A 23,686-nucleotide genomic window follows, 5' to 3' on the forward strand; every position below is an offset into this window, starting at 1 on the left:
AATGCAACTCATTCCAATATTCTTGCCTGGAGAATCCCATGGACAGATGAGCTTGGTGGGCTATGGTCCATAGGGTTGCAAAGAGTCAGACATGACTGAGTGACTTAGTACAGGGCACAATTTTCTGTATCCTTAAGTTAAAAGAATGTTCTTTGGGAATTGTGCTGCCCCCTGGTGATGCACAAAGTAATACAATAGAACCTTTAAATGAGTTTAGTACTATATATCTTTCATTAATAAAAGCAAATTCCTATACCAAGTCTACAAAAAAAGATGTAATTCAATAAACAAGAAGAAGAAAGACAGACTGAGTAGATTTAAAATGCCATCTTCTAACTATTGCAAGCATGAAGGGACTTTATGTCACTGTACTTTAGGGAGTCAGTTTTTCCAATTGAGGGTTACTGGTGAGCTTCAAACAGATGAAAGCAAAACCAAAGTTTACAACATTTTTCAAACTAACCTAATTTTTAGTGGATGCAGTTTGTTTCTGAGAAGTTTTATACCCTAAAGGAGATTTTCTATACATAATCCCCAATTTATTTCAGTCTGCTTGAGAAGATGCTTCTTTTGTTTCTTAGACATTTACAAAGAGATTTTTAGAGTTGTGCAGTATGGTATTTAGAGACTAGTTTGTGGATTCTTCGTTCTTTTAATCTCTGAACTTCATTCCTTGAGTTTTATCCTTTGTGCTTTAGGAATAATAGTTCTCATTTGATGCCCCATAGTTGAGGGCCTCTGAAAGGCTCCCTGGATGATTTTAAATATAGAATTTTACAACTGGCAGTGACCTTAAAGATCATTTTATCTAACTTTTAAATGATGCCAGATCATCTAATTTCACATATTGTATTATGGAGAAATCCAATTATTTCACAATTATAGCCAGTGTTTTAAAACTGTGCAAACAACCACAGGGCATCTTTGTATCAACTAATTTTTCCCTCCAGATATCCCCTCCCTTTATCCTGTTCCCATATCAGTTTCATTTTATTTTAACCACTATCTTCTTGATTAGGGATCCTCAGGATTTGAGGAAGAATTGGATTGGAGAAGGGAATTCTGGCAAGATTCTGTGGCTGCATTTCCAAATCCGTTTGAGAAAGGAAACCCTGGGGAAGAATACAGACTTCACTGCACACATAGAATTGGTGTTTGTGCAGTGTTAATTAAAAAAAACATTAAATAGAGTGAATGCTTGCAGTAGTTAGGGCTCTCTGCAAAATGCCCCCTAGCTGTTCAGAGGTAAAGAATGCAGGGGATACTTGAGAAGTTGAAGTGTTGCTCATGTTGCTATGTAATTTCACAGCTTCTGAGCCAACACAGCGCTTTATTCAAGTTAAAGTCCCCGGGCAACACTTGGCCCTCAAGTGTGCTGACTTTTCAAAAAGAAGAAGTAATAGTACATATTTTCAAATGAAGAATAATTACTTAGCTAAGAACTAGTTTTTTGTACTTAATACCATATGCTTCTTGAGTTCTCTTGTCTAACATTTTTGGCACTCATGTGTTGCTCTTTATTTAATTCGAGGTTGAAAACAGGGTGTAACAGAAGGCAGGGAATCAAATAAAAAACAGCAAAGCATTTTCCAGTCCCTGACTGTTCAGGATAACAGACATGGGATGTATTAATGTCATTAAGGAGCCCAGTCTAAAAATATAACTGGCATTAGAATGAATAATTATTTGTTTACCTCAGCTGAATTTTTAGGCTGGAAGCTAGAGATATCTACCAGAGCTAAGATAAGCAATAATGTCAAGATGCCAGGATGGTGTGGAGCAGACGGAAATTGCAGCCTTCCATCAGAGCTCCTTTATGAGGACCTGGCCCCCTAATGGGGACACACTAGGAAGCACGTGTGGGCCGTGCCCCTTTCTCCCTTGGGGACATGGGGCCTGTAGACCGAGAGCAAGTTCACTGGCCCTGGGCTAGGGTGGAGTCAGTTCTACCCGTTTCCAGAGCTGTGTGCAAAAGTGGAGCCAGACCACTACAGGGGGCGATTTCAAAGGATGAGAGAGAGAAAGGTAATCAGAAGCCTGAGTTCTGAATCAGGTTGGCAAAGTGAAGCAATAAGAAAATATGAATTAGAAAGTACCAGAAAAAGAGTTTCAGTGGCTTTTTCTTATTGTATGCTGGCTTCATGGCTCAAGGCGAGCTGAGCAGAGCTGTTTGTACACTGGCCCTTCAGTCTCAGGTCTCAGCTGAATTAGGTAGCAAGTTGAGGAAAAGTAAATTTATTGGGTAAATCTAAAGTTAACTGGTCTGGAGCAAATTTTTTGTTTCATCACAGAAAGCCTTCATAGAAATGTATAGAGAAACCTTAATTTATAAACAACAGCCACTTATAAACAAGTCTTTTCCCCTTATCTATAGCCCTTGTAAGGGTAAGGTAGTTCTCAAATGGCACGCGAGATACTTTTGATCCTGAAAGAAAGTTAATTTTATACTAGACAAGCCTGAAATTTACAACAGTTGGTACCAAAATACCATTCATTGAGGAATAGGATGGTATAATCATGAGGTAAAAAGAGACTTTAATAGTAGATGAATGAATAGTAGTTAGGCAGTCATTTGTCCAGCTATGTCTGGAAAATAAAAATACCATTTAAACTTTGTGAGTCAGAGGACAGTGGCCTGAGAAAACCTTCTTGTAAAACTCTCTCTAGTGTCTGGTATTCTAAATAGACATATATATATATATTTTTTTTTGCTATGATTACAACTTTTAAACTTACATGGATAATAGAAATATATATATATGTGTATATGTATACATACATATGTATGTATACATATACAAGTATATACTCGTGTTTTTATAGAAGCAGTCAAAGTTTGACATATGCTTACAAAAACAAATACCTTTAAACTTATAGAAGGCTGCTGAATAAGCATGCAATTAAAATAAAGTATATTTTTAATTTCACAAAAGTAGTGTGTGAATGTGACATATTAACTTAAACAGTTCAAGGTAAATACTTAGACTCAATCAGAAAATTTAGTATTTTGGATTTAAGATATATTAAGTCCAGTGTCTTTCTCTATATTATTTTGTATTATTATCTGCTCTGCATGGGTCACAGTAAGTTAGTCTAGGTTTAAATCTACAAATCTTTGTAGAGTCCTTACTCAATACTTGTTGTATGATATATTACCCAATTTGGTCTCCCTAACTGAAAATAATAGAATGTAGGATCTCAAATCTGTATAAGCCAGCTCATCATCTAGGGAAGAATTAAGGTATGCGTATTAGAAAACAAGATTAAAATAACCATATAAATAAAACTAGAATAAATCTTTGAAAATAAATTTTAGGGGAATGTAAATTGAATGAATGACTCAGACCTCTTCTGAAAGAAAGAAATTCTCTAGTCAAGTGTTGGAAATAGTGATGGATATGAATTTTGTCTGAGTCGGCAGGATCCACGATGAGGTGAAAGGAATGAATTTTAACAATAAAATAAAAAAAAAAAAAGCGTGAGTGAGTTGAATGATGGATGGTAATAAAGAATCTTTTAACAACTATGGAAAATTATTTGAAAAAATAACTTTGGACTAGGTTGATTAGATATTGTAATAGGATCTCAATTTGTGGAAAATTTTGAAGACTGAGCAGGTGACTAGGGTTTGATTCAACAGGTAATAAAGAATTAGTAACATTTAACATAGCCTCCAAAGAAGAAAGTCACCTTTGTACAAATGGCAGTAAAGCATAATATTTGAGAATTTATGTATAAAGTAAAAAAAATCACAATTTTGAAAAATTAATTGACATGTATCCAACAAAATGCTCTAAGTGAGATCCTCAAATAAATTATGGTTGCAGTGGTTATCAAATCTGTTTTCTCTCCCTTATCTATTTCTCGCTAATGTTTCTACATCTAATTAACTTCTATTTGAACAAAGTGCAGAGAAGAAAACGGGCTTATAATAGAGTCAGCTGAAGACCTTGTTTTTCACTCCCAGTTTTTCCATGGGTATAGAAAATTTAATCAATTTGTACTTAACTCATTGTCTTCCATTCTTTCTTTGTGAGTCACACATAATACGAAGTTTAATATACCTAGTATTTGGGAAATTTTGTCACTTCATTTCTAATTCAAAAAATTTCTGCATGTCCCTCATAAGTTCCCTTAGTCCAGGATGTTCAGTACTTGAATTCCTGGAAATTATTGTAATATTTGTGGCTCTTACAACCATTTCTCAAAGAATTTAGAACTAAGAAAGTTGATATAAATAAAACTGGCTTGTAATTTATACAATACTTTGTAAATGTTATTAACTGTAATAATGGCTTAATAATTTAAGATTTTAATTAACTGATGTTAAACCATCATATAATTGTTAGATGCAACTGCAGATGTACATATATTTAAGCAAACATGATCTTTGAAGTTGGAATTTGCAAAACAGTAAAATTAAGAGGTGATTGATTATATCCATTACAGAGATTGCTTTTTTACAAAATGATCTTAAATGATTCAGTTATGGAATGAGAACGAAGCCCCTTTTCCCCAGGCAACATAATTCTCCTAAAAGAAAAGGGGGGAATGAGAGGGTAACAGGCAGGAAGGCCAGGGGGTCTCCAAACGGAGGAACTATCCTGCAAGTGCCAGACATTTTTATCTCTCTTAAGCGGCAGGAGGAAACAAACCAGCGATATTTTTTTTTCTTCTCTATACAAATTTAAAAGGAGGTTTCTCTTAAAATGCTGTGTTGCCATGACACCTGGTTTCACCTGAAGCTAACTATTCTCAAACCTTGAGTCAACCAATACATTTCTTTTTCTTATGGAAATGTTTGTCTTAAGCTATGTTAATGTACCCCAGACTCTGTCTTCAAGTTGGTTCTGCCAAATGGCCAAACCTACTTACTCAGATATTGTCCCGCTAATCTATGTAAATGAAACTATTTGTTTGGTAAACTGCCCTTCTACAAGATTCAAATCAATCGTTTATGGCCGGGGATGAATTATCTGGTGCCATTCTAAATTCTAAGACATTCCTTTCTTTTCATTAACAGTCTGCTAGTGACTATATAACATACAGCTGAAGACTAGAAGGGGGTGTATTCTTTCTGCCCCCTTCTGATGCCTATGTCAGAAGCTTTCTCTATCTCCTTTATATTTTAATAAAACTTTATTACACACACACACACACAAAAGACAAGTTTTTAGTAGTACAGTAAAATGTGATAAATATATAATTCAACTAAAACATTTTGTAGATTATCATGTAATATAAGTTTCTGTAGAGATATGAGTGCTTTAGTTAAACAGACTCTTTTGAAAAAGCAAATTTTAAAAGATTTTCTTTTCAAGAAGCTACATTTAGCTTCATTTACCCAGAAACTGAAAAAAAATTAAGATACTGCTCAGGATCTACTTTCCAGTTATATAATCAACTAGTGCTATTTGGCCCATGTTCTTAAGCACCAATGCCAAGTTTCATGCTGTAGTTTTTCTACTGGCCACAGAACCTTAATCTTGGGAATCTTTTCCATAAAGCTGGACAGTTTCATAAAGCCTTCTGTGTAACATGAGACACTGTACCATTTGCACATAGGCTGTGAATGGAGAGTCCTATTCCATTTCTGCTCCTGAAGAGCTGTTCGATCCTTGTTGAGCTGCTGCTGCTGCTGCTAAGTCGCTTCAGTCGTGTCCCACTCTGGACTCTGTGCGACCCCATAGACAGCAGCCCACCAGGCTCCGCTGTCCCTGGGATTCTCCAGGCAAGAACACTGGAGTGGGTTGCCATTTCCTTCTCCAATGAATGAAAGTGAAAAGTGAAAGTGAGGTCACTCAGTTGAGTCCGACTCTTCCCGACCCCATGGACTGTAGCCTACCAGTCTCCTCCATCCATGGGATTTTCCAGGCAAGAGTACTGGAGTTGGTTGCCATTGCCTTCTCCATTGTTGAGCACATTAATTTATCTGTAAATTGGACTTACCAATATCTAAAGATAACTATGGTTCTAAAATTCTGGTCATCAAAAATAATTTGTAGGCTACATGTAAGATGGGAATTCTAGACAAATTCTAACACTTTCACAGTCACATATCCATTCATCCAATCATTAAGTGTTTATGGGGTGCCTACCATGGTTCAAATACTTGTAAATGCAATAAGTATAGCAGTGAACAAAATAAGAGACCTTGCCCTCATAAAACTTACATTCTGAATAAAGATATTACATGATGGATGATGATAAGTGATAAAAAGAGTATTGATTTAGAACAGTGCTAGTCCAAGTGATGTACACAGACCAATGCCAGTCTGTTGTTACACCATAAGCTAAATTAATAAATTGATAACAAGTATTTAGAACCTTATATAGGAATGGTAGCTCAGACGGTAACGTATCTGCCTACAATGCAGGAGACTGGGGTTCGATCCCTGGTTGGGAAGATCCTCTGGAGAAGGAAATGGCAACCCACTCCAGTATCCTTGCCTGGAAAATCCCATGAACGGAGTAGCCTGTTGGGCTACAGTCCATGGGGCCGCAAAGAGTCTGACATGACTGAGTGACTTCACTTCACTTCATAGGAATTCTCAGAGACAAGTAAGATAGCCATAATCAGATCTTAGTAAGAAAGTGAATCATTTTGAGAGATGATATAAAAAAAATAGTAGGGGTTCAAATTGCATCAGGATAAGGACATTTCTTCAGACTGACATGAAGAACCATTGGTGGTATTTGAACACAGGAGACAAATGATCTGATTTATGGATTAGACATATAAAAATATTTTATATCTGATATACAATAGATTAGATAACCTAGTCTATTGTCCTTGACCTAAGGAGACAGGCAGGAGCATCACTTGGAAGCCTATTGCAGGGTTCAGATAGAGAACTGTGATGACTTGAAGGTAAAAGCAGTCAGTCTACTGGGTTGATAGAATGTCATGTCGAGCCTGCAGACATTCTGCACATAGAGCTGAGAGGGTGTGTGTGTGTGTGTGTCTTCGTTAGTGGTTTAAGACAAGAAAGAGTTCAGCTGACTAGATTTTTACCCCAGTAACTTGGTGAAAGGAGAACCATTTATTGAGCTAGGAAGACTGGGAGATGAAAGGAGTTGGAAGGTAGAGGTGGGGAAGCCTTCTAAATCCCCCTTCTAGTTAAAAGAAAACAAAATATTTTATATTAAAAGTTAAAGTGTAAGATTAGACTTTCTACATGTACTTACTTAAGGCCCATTTGTAAGTCTAAAATCATTATTCTTAGAAATGTAGCTGTGTTTGTATCTATTTTATTTGTCCAATGTCCACTGTGAGATAGAAAAATGAAAAGGAACTGAATAACAAAGGGAGTGAAATTTATTCAGTTATAAAGCTGATATATACTTGCTAAGATTATACTGCTCTAAAATTCCTTTATGGTATAAAACACTAGTGACTCTTACCTATAGTACGCACCGTGGACTTCTAATATAAAGTGTGACTGGTATGGGGCTTCTCAGGTCATTCAACAGTAAAGAATCTACCTGCAATGTAGGTGCCTCAGGAGACACAGGTTCCATCCCTGAGGCAGGAAGATCCCCTGGAGAAGGAAATGGCAACCCACTCCAGTATTCTTGCTTGGGAAATCGCATGGACAAAGACCTGGTGGTTACAGTCCATGGGATAGCAAAGAACAGACAAGATTGAGCACTAACCACTAGTAATAATATAACTCTGTAGTTCTAAATTTATAGAAGATAATGTGTTCTAGGCATATAAACATTTCAGTTTGTTTAAGCACATTTTTGCTTGATTATAACATACTAATGCTAAATCCAAATGATTTGAAACAAATATTTGTAGACGTCAACTAACAAGTAATGTGCTTTTGAATGATAATTACTTATGGAATTATAACTGATTTTGATTCCTAGCTTTTCCACTAGTTAATTTTGTAGTTATATTATTTAATTTTCTGGGTCTTAGTTTCCTCTTCTGTAAACATAGAGATGATGATACAGTCGTGATGATGATAATGGGTGCTTGTATGTGGAGTAAATGATAATGTGTATATAGAGCAGTTAAAATAATTTCTGGTACTGCTAATATATAGATATAAAGAGCTATTAATCATAGTAATATAATGTCATATTAATAATTTCATAGTAATATATTTTAAATAATACTAAATTTATCAGAAGTAACATTATACAACTATGTATAATATCAAATCATATGAAACCATATATAGAAATTAGAATGTATATGCATGCTATACATATAATGTCTATAAATGCATATGTAGATAGAGCTATAAACACATACATCTGTATGCACACCATTACATAGACACACACACAATCATATGGTTGGTTTTCCACTGGACTTTATAGATTGCTAGGTAAATTTTATGTTTTACAATTTTTACTGGAGTGTAGTTGATTTATAGGGCTTTCCTGATAGCTCAGTTGGTAAAGAATCCAATGTTGTGTTAGTTTCCACTATATAGCAAAGTGAATCAGTTATACATTACATATATCCACTCTTTTTTTAGATCTTATTCCCATATAGGTCATTGTAGAGTAGTGAGCAGAGTTCCTTGTGCTATATAATATGTTCTTCTTACGTATCTTTTTTGTATCTAGTAATGTGTGTATATCAATCCCAGTCTCCCAGTTTATTACTCTCCTGCTTCCCTCCTTGGTAACCACAAGTTTTCTACATCTGTAACAGTATTTCTGTGTTGTAAACAGGTTCATTTGTACCATTTTTTAGATTCCACATATAAGTAATATCATAAGATATGTGTCCTTCTCAGTCTGACTTCACTTCACTCATTATGGCAATCTCTAGGTCCCTGCATGTCATTGCGAATGGCATTATTTGTTCTCTGTTTTATGTCTGAGTGGTATTCCATTGTACATTTGTACCGTGTCCTCTTTGGCCATTCCTCTGTCAATGGATATTTAGGTTCCTTCCATATCCCAGCTGTTGTGAATGGTGCTGAATGAAAATTGAGGTATATTTATCTTTTCGAATTATGGTTTTCTGCAGATATACTCCCTGGAGTAGGATTGCTGAATCATACTGTAGCTCTACTTTTAGTTTTTTAATGTAACTCTTATATTCTATCTTTAGAATAATATATTTTTATACTTTTCTTTCATATGATTTTAAAATACAATTTCTCAATAGTTTATACTAAAACCCAAAATGAATGTAATCTTAAAAATCATGCTAATGGCGAAGTATAGAGTGAATATCTTACCTTTTAAAAAATCATATATATTGAAATTATGTATATATCTTAAAATTATATATATGTATGTGTATATATGTACATATATATACATATTCAGGATTCAGAAATTACAGGTAGACCAAAAAGGAAAATGAATGTCATCTGGAAATTTTCCAATCAGAAAAAAAAATTTTCATCATATCATTGTATTTCCTTCCCACTGAATATTGTTACACACATAAACATATAGATGCACTCATCATTTCTTAAAAAAGTATCTTTGAAAAATAATTAAATTTATTAAGAAATTTGTTTTGTTTTTGAAATCACAGTGGTGAAAATTGTACAATTATATGAGACTTGTCCCTCAAAAATGTAATGTATTTTGAAATCAAATTCTGTAGTTATTATTTGATTTGCATTGTCTTCTCTACAAGGTCTAATCAGGTGGCAAATTAATTTGAGATGTGAACATTTGCAAAGAATGTAACAGAGAGTTAGTTGTGTTTTATCCTGTCAGAAAGTGTCAGTAGAAATCTGAATTCCATAATAAAAGATACTTGTTGTATAACTTATCCTAAAGTACATATTATTTTTGTGTCAGAAATTGAAAATTATGTTCAGAAAAGGCATGCTTCAAATTTTAGAAGTTGATCAAATTTGTGCTGTGCTGTTAAAGGATTAAAAATAGTAGTACTGTTCCTGTTCCACCTGTATCTGTAAGTAAACAGTAAGTAATTTAGAGTTTTACAATTTATCTCCTAGATAATATTTTATACATATTAACCTTGCCAGATACAAATATAAAAACAAAAGCATTTATATTTGTATCTGGCAAGGTTTTTCTAGATACAAATATAAATGCTTTTGTTTTTATAATATGAAGAGATTATGTTATTTGAAAGTGAAAAGTGAAAGTGAAAGTAGCTCAGTCCTTGACTGTCTGACTCTTTGGACCCCATGACTATACAGTCTATGGAATTCTCATAGGCCAGAATAGAGTGGGTAGCCTTTCCCTTCTCCAGCTTACCTTGTGGCTCATTTGGTAAAGAGTCTGTCTGCAATGCGGGAGACCCGGGTTCGACCCCTGGGTCGGGAAGATCCCCTGGAGAAGAAAATGGTAACCCACTCCAGTCCTCTTGCCTGGAAAATCCCATGGATGGAGGCGCCTGGCAGGCTACAGTCCATGGGGTCTCAAAGAGTTGGACATGACTGAGCGACTGAGCGACTTCACTTTCTCCAGGGGATCTTCCCAACCCGGGGATCGAATCCAGGTCTCCCACATTGCAGTAGATTTTTTAACAGCTGAGCCACAAGGGAAACCCAAGAATACTGGAGTGGGTAGCTTATCTCTTCTCCAAAAGATCTTCCTGGCCCAGGAATCGAACCGGGGTATCCTGCATTGCAGGTGGATTCTTTACCAACTGAGCTATCAGGAAAGCCCCCATGTTATTTTAATGGACTCTCAAAGATTCATGCTAATCTAAAATGACAATGCAAGTATCATATGATTTTAAACCTTTAATTAAAGTCTTTTTTCTTATCACTAACATCATTTTATATTATCAAAGGAAATCATAGGTTATTCTTTACATTGAAAATTGAACTGATACTCTGGAACTCCTATGGTTTAGTGTTGAATGTGTTGTTCTTAATACCTGTATCACCTAATTGTCTTAGGTAAGGTAAACTAAGGAACTTACAACACCTTTTGGCATTTATCTATTTTTTAATCATTACCTAAACACTTTTGACAAAACCACAGCAAGGAAAAAATTTCAAATATATATTACCATTATGTAGTGAATGCCATATCCTTATATATATATTTAAATATTTTCTTAAATGTAAAAGATATTTCTAAGGTCATGTTCAATAATAATAAAAAAGTTGTTAAGCATCAACTTGATTTTTAGATGTTATATTGAATGATGCATATTCCATTAAAAAGTTGAACTTTTGCACTCAGTTTCTTATTTTAGATTTTCTAAGTGCTGCTTCGTTATAATAAAGCCTCCAAGTAAGATATCAGATCTTAAAAATTTTTTATTTTCCAACTTTATTGAGATATAATTAGCATATAATGTTGAGTAAGTTTAAGGTGTACAACCTGTGAATTTGATACACTTTTATAATACAAAATGATTGCCATTATAATGTTAACTAGCCCCAACATCACATCACATAATTATAATTTCTTTTTTTGTGGTGAGACCATTGAAGGTCTACTCTCTTAGGAACTATCAAGTATGTAATACAGTATTGTTAACTATAATCATCATGCTGTACAATAGATCCCCAGAATTTATTCATTTTATAATGAGATTTGTATCATGTTATCAACATCTCCTCATTTCTCTCATCTCTGAGACTGTGGTAACCAAGATTCTACTGTATGTTTTGGAATATAATATGGGAATATCTCAAAAAATTAAAAATAGAACTACCATATGATCCAACAATCCCACTTTGGGATATATATCCAAAGGAAATGAGAACTGGATCTCAAAGGATATCAGATCTTTAAATCCAAAGATTAGTGAAACTTTCACTTTTTCACATCTATGTAGTATCTGAGGCACTGTTAACTAACCTATGAGACCATTGAATGAGTAGGGAAGTTGCTAGTAATATTAGCAATGCAGTGTATTGGTAATATCTCAAAACTATGGTAAGAAAAAAATCTGAAATAAATAAAGTGAAGGAAAAAAAAACTAAAAACACATATGTTCAGTCATGAATAAGGAGCTAGGGAGAGATATGCAGGTTTCTGCTGACTGAATAAAATATTTATAAGGTATGATGTTTCTTCAGATGTAGATGCTACTGAATATATTAGTAACATCATTTACTACTATGGCCAAGAAAGACTACCCAGAAAATTGCTCCCAACAGGTGAGGTCCACCTTTTATAATATATAATGGCAATTTTTTTTCTGCTTAATATTTCATTATGGATAAGATAAATATGTCTTTGTGAATTTTGTTCATTCACATTGAATCAAAATCAGTTAAAAATAAAAAAATAAACCTTAAGCAGCTTGCATTTGCTTGCATTATAAGAAAAACTGTAGAGGATTTTTATTAGAATATACACTATTGTAAATTTGAGGCACTGATCTTATTTATCTATTATTCGTTTCACACTTAGTCTAAAGCCCCATATATTGTGGTTGCCCATTAGTGTTTATTGAATAAATGAAAGAACAAATGAGTGAATGACATATATTTCCCCAGTGATGGATATCTCCCTACCAAACAACTAACTGTAATTAGCATATTATAAAATTACACACATTGATCATCTGAATCTCTTTTAGAGGGATCAAACTACTGTTATAGAATGCCATTTCTAGAATAATAGACATTAGCTTATGAGAAAACAGTGTAAAATAAATTATGATATATTTTATTATATAGTCTAATCAGTATTGATAGCTTCTGGTGAACGATGTCAGATTCATGATCTCCGAAGAAGATTTAGCTTAGGGATCAGGGATCAGGCTTGATCACTCAGAGCTTTGTGTGGCAGGTTTTATTGCAATGAAAAAGGACAGAAAAAATTTGTGACATAGACATCAGAGGGGGACAGAGAGTGCCCCACTTGCTAGTTTTATCAAGGTCTTATATACTTTTACCAGACCCACTCCCACAACATACATCTTAAATCAACAAGATTAGAACTAACAATAGAAATGTCTTATCAGACCTGCTCTCACAACATAAGCCTTAAGATAACAAAATTAGTCAGAAGCTTCTTGTTAAGGAGAAACATGTCCTTGAGCAAGATAAATTGTTGTTAAATAATCATTAGTACAGAGCTTAAAGAAAAACATACCCTTGAGGAAGATGAGTTGTTTTGTTGTGTAACCATTAGCTCTGGGCTTAAAGTAAGATGGGGCTTCCTTGGTGGCTCAGATGGTAAATAATCTGCCTGCAATGTAGGAGACCTGGGTTCGATCCCTGGCTTGGGAAGATCTCCTGGAGAAGAGCATGATGACCCTCTCCAGTATTCTTGCCTAGAGGATCCCTATGGACAGAGGAGCCTGGCAGGCTGCAGCCCCTGGGGTTTCAAAGACTTGGACTGGACTGAGCGACTAATCATGTAAAAAAAATTAGTCTTAAAGACTATTGTCCTAACAACTCCGAGTTTAAGAAAAAGCATCTTATGTGACTAAAACAATGCAATGTAGAAAGAAAGTTTGTCCATTCTCCTCCTTGAGGGCCCCGGACTCCCTATCAACCTACCTAAAAATTTACTCTCTCAGTATCAGATGATTGCTTTTCTGTCATCCAAGAGAGTTATGGTACTAAGAAATGGCTTCCAAAACTTTCAAACACTTTGTTAGAAGGTGATTTCAGATTTGGCTTTGAGTGAAGTTGGTCTGAAGATACCTTAAAGGATCCTTAGTTGTCTTCTCTGTCACTTCCTCTCATTCCAGATCTAACACTGTCACACTTTTCTTTTGATTTGAAGGGATTGTTACTTTTTTAGACACAACTTAATCTTGAATGAGCAAGTTTGGATGGATGGCCAAGGAGAGTGGAGTTGACCGAGACTTCTGTTTGCTGTCATAGTAGGCTCAACACTGCAAAGAGGCCCAGAGAGTGGGACAGATGGGAATAATAAGCAGCCAATATGCTGGCAGCCATGTGCTCTGACATGGACTTTCTTCCCCCCAGAAAAGGGGCATCTTAGTGCATTTGCCTGAAGTCCCTAATTGCCCTAGAACAGCCCTAGGCTGAAGAATGCCTTAAGGGAAGAGTGCCCTTAAAAAGGAGCACGTGGGTGACAGGAGGACCATGTTTCACTCTTGCTATTTCTCAGTTTTGCCCTTTCCTGATATTGGTTGACTGAATGTGATTAGAAAACGCTTCTTGCATGTCATCAGGCAAGTAAACATTTGCTGATGCAAAGAATAAGAAAGAAAGCTTCACTCTGCAACCTTTATGAATAGAAAGGGCAACGTCCATTTATTAATGTACGTCTTTATCAGTGCTTAAGATATCAGCCTGATAGGGGACCATAGCTTCATATTAGGAACATATAGTCTAATTTCTTTTTAAAGATACATCTAAGTGGAAAAATAAATTCCACAGACTGCCACTTTAATTACAGTAAATGGCAAAGGTCTCAGTTATAAGCCATTATGAACAGACTAGTTTTTATTACATACAAAGGGGTAGTTGAAAGCATGATAATCTAGGGAAGAAAGATGGTTACTAATGCTCCCACTGGCATTTTACCAGGTTGGAGGTTTGCACTGTCCCTCTTAATCTGAGCGAACTTATCTAGATTCACAGCAAGACCTCAAGGAGAACCAGATGAGGGGGCAGATGGCAGATGACTAATTTGGCAAGCCTTGATGAGTGGAAATTGTTTGCTTTAATTGCTTGTCAAGTCCAGTACCTACATTAAAGTTAAGGACTTAGCATTTACACAGAAAATGAAATACTACAAAGTAAATAAGAAGGACTCTTTTGTTGGGGACAGGAATGGGGTGTGAAAAATGATAAAAAGTGCAAGAGGGAATTAAACAAAATAGTGGTAAGGGGAACATTATTTCGTCTAAGAACAGATGACAGAAATGTAATTTTTAAATCTGTAGTCTTTTTATTATGTTTTTCAGCTTTCAACTTAGGAATTTTATGACATATAATTTAAGAAAAAAAATAACAAAATATGTAAAGGCAGGAAAACAATTAAGAACAGGAACTAAAATTTATATGCAAGCAGTTACAAGTCAGTTTTTGGTGACCCATATAGTGCATTTAAAGCAATTTTAAATAATTTTAACCTTGCTAAGATTATCTTTGAAATGCTAAATAAAAACTACAATTATATTTTGTTATATTGGAAGACTAGTTTGGTGTAGACCACTCACAAAACATATCATTAATGAACAGGAGATAATCATGTGCAATATATATATATATATATATATTATTTTTTATAGTCTTCATTGATCAATTTATTTTCCTTTGCAATATAGTTTAGCTGTTTAAGCATCTTTGGGGGGATATTTAGAGACTATTGTAAGTAAATAATAGAAGTAAAAAACAGATCAATTAAATTTTAAGTGGAGCAGCACATAGCATTATATGTAGTCGGTGGACTTGCCTTTCATCAGCCTGTTATATAGAATGCCTATGTCTTCCCTAGTTACAACTCTATTAATGAAGGTCTGTGATGCCAAATTCCCTTTTCATTTGGCTCAAGAATCATTTTTGAAAGTGATTTAGTTAATTTCAGCAGATTTCCTGTTTTATCACTTTGGAAGTCGGTAACACAGTGGCTGAAGGTAAAGAATTGAAGACCACTATACAGTCCCTTATTTTTGATTTTTAAAGGATACTGATTTTTAGATTGATAATATTTAATTTATAGTTTTATGTAATGTAAATTATAAAACAAGCATCCTATTTGATGATACTTTTAGTACTTTTAGAATTAATTATATGGAGAACAAATTTATCTGAAGTATAAACCCACTTATATTATCACTTTGTGTGTGATGACATCTGATACAAATATTTTTAAATCATTGATTGCTTTTGTTGTTAAGCCATTAATTCATGTTTGAATCTTTTATGACTCCATGGACTGTGGCCCACCAGTCTCCTCTGTCCATGGGATTTCCCATGCAAAAATACTGAAGTGGGTTGCTATTTCCTTCTCCAGGGGATCTTCCCAACTCAGAGATTGAACCCACATCTCTTGCATTGACAGGCAGATTCTTTACCACTGAGCCACCAGGGATAGGTAATTTTTAATATTAAAATAGTGTTCCAAATTAAAGCAATGAATCTAGAACTGTAATAATGGAATAATATGTGATTACTAAGAGTGGTTCATTCTGGGAATATAGGAATGGTTCAATATTTGAAACACATTAATAATGTTTAAATTAACACAAATGTAGTTAACATTAATTAATAGCAAAAAAAATTAGCAACATTCAACATTCAAATCTGAAATAAAAACCTTGTAAACCCAGACACTGGAATATATAATGTAATAAAATATATATGGGACCAAGGAAAGCATTTCTGTAAAGATTAGAACAAAGATAAAAATGATATTCAGGACTGATTTCTTTTAGCATGGACTGGTTGGATCTCCTTGCTGTCCAGTAGTCTCTCAAGAATCTTCTCAAATACCACAACTCAAAAGCATCAATTCTTTGTCATTCAGCCTTCTTCACAGTCCAACTTTCACATCCATACATGACTACTGGAAAAAAACCATAGCCTTGTCTAGATGGACATTTGTTGACAAGTAACGTCTCTGCTTTTGAATATGCTGTCTAGGTTGGTCACAATTTTTCTTCCAAGGAGTAAGCGTCTTTTAATTTCATGGCTGCAGTCACCATCTGCAGTGATTTTGGAGCCCCCCCAAAAATAAAGTCTGTCACTGTTTCTCCATCTATTTTCCATGAAGTGATGGGACCAGATGCCATGATCTTAGTTTTCTGAATGTTGAGCATTAAGCCAACTTTTTCACTATTCTCTTTCACTTTCATCAAGAGGCTCTTTAGTTCTTCTTCACATTTTGCCATAAGGGTCGTGTTATCTCCATACCTGAGATTAGTAATATTTCTCTCAGCAATCTTGATTCTAGCTTGTGCTTCATCTAGCCCAGCGTTTCTCATGATGTTCTCTGCATATAATTTAAATAAGCAGGTGACAATATACAACCTTGACAAACTCCTTTCCCGATTTGGAACCACTCTATTGTTCCATGTCCAATTCTAACTGTTGCTTCCTGACCTGCATATAGATTTCTCAAGAGGCAGGTCAGGTGGTCTGGTATGCCCATCTCTTTCAGAATTTTCCAATTTATTGTGATCCACACAGTCAAAGGCTTTGGCATAGTCCATAAAGCAGAAATAGATGTTTTTCTGGAACTCTCTCTTGGGATTGGAATGAAAGCTGACCTTTTCCAGTCCTGTGGCCACTGCTGAGTTTTCCAAATTTGCTGGCATATTGAGTGCAGCACTTTCACAGCATCATCTTTCAGAATTTGAAATAGCTCAACTGGAATTCCATCACCTTCACTAACTTTGTTCCTAGTGATGCTTCCTCAGGCCCTCTTGAATTCACATTCCAGGATGTCTGGCTGTAGTGAGTGATCACACCATAGTGATTATCTGGGCCATGAAGATCTTTTTTGTACCGTTCCTCTGTGAATTCTTGCCACCTCTTAGTGTCTTCTGCATCTCTTAGGTCCATACAATTTCTGTCCTTTATTGAGCTCATCTTTGCATGAAATGTTCCCTTGGTATCTCTAATTTTCTTGAAGAGATCTCTAGTCTTTCCCATTTTATTGTTTTCCTCAATTTCTTTGCACTGATCACTGAGGAAGGCTGTCTTATCTCTCCTTGCTATTCTTTGCAACTCTGCATTGAAATGAATATATCTTTCCTTTTCTTCTTTGTTGCTTCTCTTCTTTCCACATCTTTTTGTAAGGCCTCCTCAGACAGCCATTTTGTTTTTTTGCATTTCTTTTTCTTGGGGATTGTCCTGATCCCTGTCTCCTGTACAATGTCATGAACCTCTGTCCCTAGATCATCAGGTACTCTTATCAGATCTAGTCCCTTGAATCTATTTCTCACTTCTACTGTATAATCATAAGGGATTTGATATAGGTCATACCTGAGTGGTCTAGTGGTTTTCCTTACTTTCTGCAATTTGTCTGAATTTGGCAATAGGGAGTTCATGATCTGAGCCACAGTCAGCTCCTGGTCTTGATTTTGCTGACTGTATAGAGAGTTTCCTCATCTTTGGCTGCAAAGAATATAATCAATCTGATTTTGATGTTGACCATCTGGAGATGTCCATGTGTAGAATCTTCTCTTGTGTTTTAGTAGCCATAGTTTGTTCTTTTAAGTCTGTGAGTCTTTCCTGTTTTGTAAATAAGTGCACTTGCATTTTTTTTTCTTTTTTTTTTTTAGATTCTGCAGATAGGCAGTATCATATACTTGTCTTTCTTTGTCTGAGAAGGAAATTACCGTATTACTTCACTTAAAATGGTGATTCCCCAGTCCATCCATGTTGCTGCAAATGGCATTATTTCATTCTTTTTTTTTTCTTTGTTTGTTTATTTATTTATTTTTTTATTAGTTGGAGGCCAATCACTTCACAACATTTCAGTGGGTTTTGTCATACATTGATATGAATCAGCCATGGATTTACACGTCTTCCCCATCCCAATCCCCGCTCCCACCTCCCTCTCCACCCGATTCCTCTGGGTCTTCCCAGTGCACCAGGCCGGAGCACTTGTCTCATGCATCCCACCTGGGCTGGTGATCTGTTTCACCATGGATAGTATACATGCTGTTCTTTTGAAACATCCCACCCTCACATTCTCCCACAGAGTCCTAAAGTCTGCTCTGTATTTCTGTGTCTCTTTTTCTGTTTTGCATATAGGGTTATCGTTACCATCTTTCTAAATTCCATATATACATATATATGGAATTCATTCTTTTTTAATTGTAATGTAATATTCCATTTTATATGGGCTTCCTAGGTACTGCAGTGGTAGGAGTATCCACCTGTCAGTGCACGAGATGCAGCAGTTGCGAGTTCAACCCCTGGGTTGGGAAGATCCCTTCAAGCAGGAAATGGCAACCCACTCCAGTACTGTGTATATATATATCACATCTTTTTATCCATTCATCTGTCAATGGACATTTCAGTTGCTTCCATGTGTTGACTCTTGTAAACAGTGCTGCAGTGGGCACTGGGGTTTATCCTTTCCATTGTATGCTTTTGGATCATGCTTTTCTCCAGGTACACGCCCAGGAGTGGGATTGCAGGGCTATACGGTAGTTCTATTTTTAGTTTCTTAAAGAACCTCCATGCTGTTATCCATAGGGGCTATACCAATTTACATTCCCACCAACAGTGTAGAACAGGCTTTAAATATGTATTTTAGAAATAAATTCAATCACAAAATTTTTGAACTTGAAGGAAACGTAAAGAAAGGAGAAAATTGCAACCATTAAGAAGAAAATAATTGTCTCATTTTACACAGCTAAAAAATGTTGGAGGAATGGGGTCCCAACCTTCATTGTCCTTGGCCAGTGATCATTTATTTATATCAGACTGATCGCACATCACTCTGCAAGCCTTTTTTAAAATTTGATTTAATATATTGCATAATGTATACATATTATATATATATGTATATATATATATATATTTGATTACATAACATTAGTTATTAATTACCTCTATCAGTCAGTCAAATATTGTGCAAAGCAAGTTAACGTGTATTCACTCATTTAAATTTATGAGATGGTGGTGGTTACTATGTTCATTTTACAGATGAGGAAATAGAATGACAGAGAGGCTAAGTAACTTGCTCAAGGTTAATTGCAGGCCAGTTATTGAACTAGACTTTAATGCTGGACATCTGGCTTTAGGCTCTGTGTTATTCACCTCTAAATTGTGTTTATTGTCAGGAGCACTCAACACAGACACACAGACTCCAAGTGACTAAGTGACTTGCTCAAGTTCATTCAGCTCTAAAATGTGGAAGGACCAGCATTTGATCCTGTGCTAATTATTTCTCCAAAGTCCATTTTATTTATTCAATGAATATTGACTGATAGTCTGCTATGTGTCTTTAAGTGTTGAACAGAGAAAGGCCTCTAAGACTGGAGTTTGCATTCTAATAGAGAGATATTTAATAAGCAAGAAAACAAGCAAGCATATAATTTCAGATAGCAGTAAAACAAAAACCAAGAAGGCAAAAAAGACAGAGCATGATGAATGGGAATCTGCTATTTTAGATAAGATAGTCAGAAAAGGCTTTTCTGAAAGAGTGACATTTGAGTAAAGATCCTAATATACATTCTACAAGTTATAGTATGAAGTTTGAATCTTCTAATAAATGCGATTAAAAACCAAGGATTGTTTTCAGTGAGAATGACATGAATGATTGATGTTTTTTAAAAAGATCATTCTGGCGTCTGGACAAAGAATTAACTAGGGTTAGTAAGGAATTAAGTCAGTTAGGAAGCTCCTGTCAAAAGTCTAGGGCAGATATAAGCTTGGTGTCTTGGATTAAATAACTTTAGTAGAAGTGGCTTTCTTGGTCGCTCAGCAGTAAAGAATCTGCCTGCCAAGGCTGGAGACATAAGAGACCAGGGTTTGATCCCTGGATTGGGAAGATTCCCTGCAGAAGGGCATGGGAACCCACTCCAGTATTCTTGCCAGGAGAATCCCATGGACAGAGGAGCCTGGTGGGCTATGGTCCAAAGGTTAGTGACACAGTCCTAAGGTTCAGTTGTGTGACACAACCGAAGTGACTTAGCATGCACACGAAGAAGTAGTAACAAATCTGGCCCCATTTCAATATATATTTTGAACATAGAACTGCAGGAATTATTTGTGTAACTATAATAGCACTCAATAGTCTCTGAAGATGTGTGCTACTTCTGGTATTTTCTTTATTTTATATTTTTAATGAAAATTTTAATACCCAAGAGGGTACATCAAGCTAAAGCATGTTTATTATGGTAACCTTTCTGAAAGAGAAAGTACTTAGTGTTAAATCAGATTTGTTTTTAAAAAAGAGAACTTTTATCAAGTTACCAAATATTTCTTTATGCAGACAGTCCCTGAATGTTATACACATATTATATACATGGCTTATATATACTGCTTACTGATTTCCTTACTGTGTGCATGAACAACTTCATGAACCCTTATGAGAAACCTTGGGCATTTTAATCAATGTGTATTTTTCATGATACTAGGTCAACAGTAGATGATAATTAAATAATTACTCATTTCTCAATATCTCACATAGGCATTTGATTTGAAAGTCAGGCAAAAATATTGATTCAATTATTTTTTTCCCTCTTTTTGTCATCTTGAGTAAGCAAATGGAGTGCTGGTTTCCATAGTCATAATAAGCCTGGAGGCAATCATTGATTTTTTAGTATTAATATGGATATTGTTAATGTTTTTTCTTTGTGTTTCTAATATATTTGCCCCATGAATAAATGAATAATTTTGGTAACCAACCTTTGTAAATTGCTACAAACTCCTAATTATAGTCTTTTTTTTTTTTTTTACTGAATGAGGATCATGTAGCTCACTCACTGTTGGATACAAATCTTAAGAAGTCTGAAAAGCCCATGTTTGCAACTATAGCTACATTTGTAATGGAATCAATACTAAATAGAATAATTGGTGATTTTATTAAAGCTTCACATATAGCTTTATTCCTGGAGTTCAGTTGAAATGAAAACTCTAGGGAGCATATGTAAATTCAGGATTTTTGAAGCTTGATTATTGTGAACTTAATAGTTTAAGGACTTTATAATAACGTTGGCAGAGGGGACTGAATTTTGTTAAACTTGTTTTGGCTGGTGAAAAAGATTTTTCAATTCTGTTTGATAAACAGCTTTGTGAAATCAATGAAACTTGATGGTTTAAGCATTGTCTTATATACATTGCCTGATTGTAAAATCGATTGACAAATGGAAGTTGTGAGGCATTCAGTGGAGCCTTCATGAAGAGAAATACAAATGATTTTTTATGCATCTATCCAAACTAGTTCTTTAAAAATCAAGTCTGTCTGTCAAGATGAAAGTTAGGAGGAATGTTTACTGGATTTAGATAGCTTGACTAGAACATAAATATAAGGAAAGCCTCACTGAGGCAAAAATATTTTTTAACTGAAACTGTGTTAACCAGAAACTCCCCAAATCAGAATGTTTGAGAATATTCTGATTATTTATAATATCTGTTTATTGAATTATATTTTGTGTTAATGAAAGATAATTTTAAACATACTTATTCTAATTGTCTGTTTTCACATAGTACTACAAAATACAGCTGGTCACTTTTGAACAATGAGAACTTTTCTGACTTGCAGTTTATTTTCTGAATACAAGTTATGCTTATTTTTATGACAATTAAATTAATTATTAAATTTTTTTTTTGCAAAGCATCATGCTATATAGCTCAGCAGATAGACAATAATGATTAATATATTTCATCTGTCTTCAAAAAGCTTACAGCATTTGTGTCTTATATAAAGAGATTTTTGCAATAATAATAATAATTTCATATTCTATATTCTTTTTGTTATGCAGAATGAGAAAGATGCAAAAATACATAGGCACTACAATTATACTGATAAACTTTCTGCCAAAATTATTTAAGCTTTTACAGGAAAGGTCAGAATGCACTTAATATTTTAGAAACCTTTTCATTTAGATGTTTACGTATTGATTTTTGTACATGTTTTATTTTCAACCAAAGGAAACTTGTATAACATAAGCTACATATAAATTGTAATGTGACGTTATATACATTTTAGAAATGGTGAGTAAGTTTGTTAATCGATGCTTAATTACCCTCATCAATAGTTTCATTAAAATATAAGCTTGTCCTCTTTGGAATTGAAAATAATTGAAATATACATTTCATAAGCCCACATAATAGTAACTTTTCCTCAACAGACCTTTTACAAGTTATAAAACTTTTGTGAGCAGTAAAAATAAAGATCGTGTATTAAGAGTGTTATTTAGGGTCTCTAGAGTACATTAGGGCTTTCCTGATGGCTCAGTGATAAGGAATCCGACTGCCAATTCAGGAGACATAGGAGATGCAGGTTTGACTCCTGGGTTGGGAAGAGCCCTTGGAGGAGGAAACGGCAACCCACTCCGCTCTTCTTGCCTGGAAAATACACTGGACAGAGGAGCTTGGCGGACTACAGTCCACGGGGCACAGAGTCAGACACGACTGAAGCAAATTAGCCCGCTTATTCTGTTTGTGGTATATGTTTATAAATGTTTCAGTCTAAGATTTTTAATATTTGCATTTTAAAAGGTAGCATTTTTGAGGGCTTAAAAGCCCAAGTTTTAATTCTGTAAAAAATTTACTAAGATCAGATTAGCTTGCAACACAGAAATCTCATTTTTAAATACAATTTTTACTTTTATCATCTTCTGATTTTTATTTACATATATATGTGTGTGTGTGTGTATATATATATATATAAAGTAGAGTGAATTATACATTTGAAAGAAAATCTGGTTTGAGTGAAATTAAATCAATATATTGGATTTATATGTTTGTGCTTTCTATACTCACAGCAAATATGGTTATTTATCTCCTTGTTATATGTGTCTGTGGAACCCATGCCTCCTTAGTCTCTGTGGTTAGTATATACAGTTTATGAGTGTGAATGCATTATGACACTTATATGTGGAATCTAAAAAAGGCAAACTTAATAGAAACAGAGAGAAGAATGGTGGCTACCAGTGACTTGGGAATGAGGAAATGGGGAGATTTGGGTCAACAAGTGCAAACTTCCAGTTTTAAGATGAATAAATTCTGTGGATCTAAGGTACACCATGGGGATGATAGTTAATAATACTCTATTACATTCTTGAAAGTTGCTGGAAGAGAAAGTCTGAAATGTTCCCATGACACATACACATGCACAACGATGGTAGTTAAATGACATGATGGTGATGTTA

The 23,686-nt window shown here is 34.9% G+C and overlaps 1 protein-coding gene across 1 annotated transcript in view; it reads left to right on the plus strand.

Annotated features, from left to right (window-relative positions):
• ERBB4 (erb-b2 receptor tyrosine kinase 4) overlaps positions 1–23,686 on the plus strand; it is a 1,235,763-nt gene that overhangs the window by 445,759 nt on the left and 766,318 nt on the right. The window lies entirely within an intron of this gene.

The sequence above is a fragment of the Dama dama genome, chromosome 8, assembly GCF_033118175.1.
Source record: "Dama dama isolate Ldn47 chromosome 8, ASM3311817v1, whole genome shotgun sequence".
NCBI classification, from domain to species: domain Eukaryota; kingdom Metazoa; phylum Chordata; class Mammalia; order Artiodactyla; family Cervidae; genus Dama; species Dama dama.